The 2,277-nt window shown below is 32.8% G+C and overlaps 1 long non-coding RNA gene across 1 annotated transcript; it reads right to left on the reverse strand.

Annotated features, from left to right (window-relative positions):
• Window positions 1-216: 216 nt before the first annotated feature.
• Window positions 217-2,277, reverse strand: LOC145950625 (uncharacterized). Its single transcript, XR_014428423.1, has 2 exons — window positions 1,513-2,277; window positions 217-469 (listed from the first exon to the last, which is right to left on the reverse strand). It is a non-coding gene; the product is annotated as an uncharacterized LOC145950625 (long non-coding RNA).

A 2,277-nucleotide genomic window follows, 5' to 3' on the forward strand; every position in this document is an offset into this window, starting at 1 on the left:
AACACAGACAACTATAACATAATATATTTACAATCAATAAACATAGTAGACACATAACTCACGGCCGATAGAATCGACCTGCTCTGATACCACTAAATGTGACACCCTCTACCCCAACACAATTACTTAATAAGCATTAACTAATTTAAAAAGTATATTAGAGTGATATAAAATAATAAATATCATAAGGTAGAAGATGCACATTCATAATTAACATTTATACCAAACTCAAGAAGTCATAATAAAACAAAGATTATAAATTAATCCCAGTAAAGGTGGCAGTGCCTCCTAGTTAGGAATCAATTTATAATTTTTTGTATCATACAAATATATTTAAATTTCAAAAGAAAGAAAATAAAACATTATTATCCCAGAAAGAAGCCTAGCTAAGCCCGATGTCACATCCTATCAGAGCATGCCCACTTAAGCCTCTAGACTTCATTACCAACATCCTCATGATTAAGATTACCTGCAACATAAATATAAACATATACAAGAATAACAAGAGGAGTGAGAAACTTCTCACTTAGTTGCAGGTATAGAAATAAAAGTTAAATAGCACACACACACGCAATATAATTCACATATATAATCAATCTCACATATATGCTTATGTATAATGATTTTCTTAACTTGACTCACTAATGTATGCATGTGGCGCCATACGGAAGTTTCAGAATTTATCACTGGTGACCCAAAGGTACACCTATCACTGGTGTTCATACACCTCGTTAGCATGTTACATCACTGGTGTCCCGAAGGCACACCTATCACTGGTGATCATACACCTTGTTAGCATCACTGGTATGCGGCCTCAGCGGCACACCTGGAATAATATATGCATATGATGCATGTCATACATTCATAGACTCAACATTTAGCATATTACACATATAAGATTCATATTTCATAATTATGATTTATTTTATTAATCCAACTTTAATAGTCCAATAGTCCAACAGTCCAATAGTCCAACGGTCCAATAGTCCAACGGTCCAATAGTTCAACAGTTCAACGGTCCATTCATGGATCGTAGGTCACAAGTCATGAGTACATATTTCATACAGTCATATCCTCATAGGTCCGCATAGGTCTCATATATACTTCATATACTCAAGTCATAATAAGATCTTCATAAGTTCGCATAGGTATTTTTATTCTAAAACTTATTCTTTTTTTAACATCAATTACATATTTATTAATAATAATATATTAAGATCTTTTAAGTAAAGTAGGAAGCTTAAAAGGTAATATAAGATAATAAGGAGGCTCAGCCTTCCATTTAAATAACAGATTACAAATTTATAAATACTTAGGAGGCTTAGCCTTCCATTCAAATAATAGATTAATAGATTCTAATATGTAAATAAATAGGATATAAAACAAATCACATCAATAATACATATTCAAAGAAATAAATAGCAAGCAAGAGATTGGGAGCCAATCCAACAAACAAACTATTTAACAATTATTCCCACACCCCCAAGCAAGGTTTCCCACTCCCCCCCTTACCTGGATAAGTAGGAGTTGGAACTAGCGCAATAACTCTCTAAAAACTTGGGCAGAATCTCCTCTTCTCTTTCCTTAAAAAGGAATCGGAATTAGGGCAGAATCTCTTCCTCTTTCTCTTTAAACACGGCACTGGAGCAGAACCTCCTTTTCTTTCTCCTTCTCTCTCTTACTTTCTCTCTCTATTTCTCCAGAATTTCCTTCTCTCTAGAATTCTAAATTTTCAAAACCTTAGGCCCCTATTTATAGAAATTTTGAAGTTACTATGCACTATGCACTATTCATTAAAATAATATTATAAGTTACTATGCACTATTCATTAAAATATTAAAATTAATTAAAAAAAATTGAAACTTGCTTCCCTCGTGGTTTCCTTAGCAGCCATTTACTGTTCACATATACGTATATGTGAATAGTAAAATACGTATATGTAAATAGTAAAAATACGTATACATAAATAGTAAAATACGTATACGTAAATAGTAAAATACGTATACGTAAATAGTAAAATACGGGAATAAAATACTTATTCACATATTAAATAACTCTTTTCATTTGAATAAAATTTTGGGATATTACAACCATGACACTCGACGTTCAACGATTGGATACATGTTTACTATGGGATCTGGAGCTATATCTTGGTGCAGTAAGAGACAATCAACGGTATCTCTTTCTAGCACGGAAGCAGAGTATAGAGCATCAGCTATGGCAGCTCAAGAATGTTCGTGGCTTATGCAGCTATTACAAGACTTACGTCAACCGATT

This window comes from Cajanus cajan, chromosome 8, assembly GCF_000230855.2.
Source record: "Cajanus cajan strain Asha chromosome 8, NIPB_CcT2T_4, whole genome shotgun sequence".
Lineage (NCBI taxonomy): Eukaryota > Viridiplantae > Streptophyta > Magnoliopsida > Fabales > Fabaceae > Cajanus > Cajanus cajan.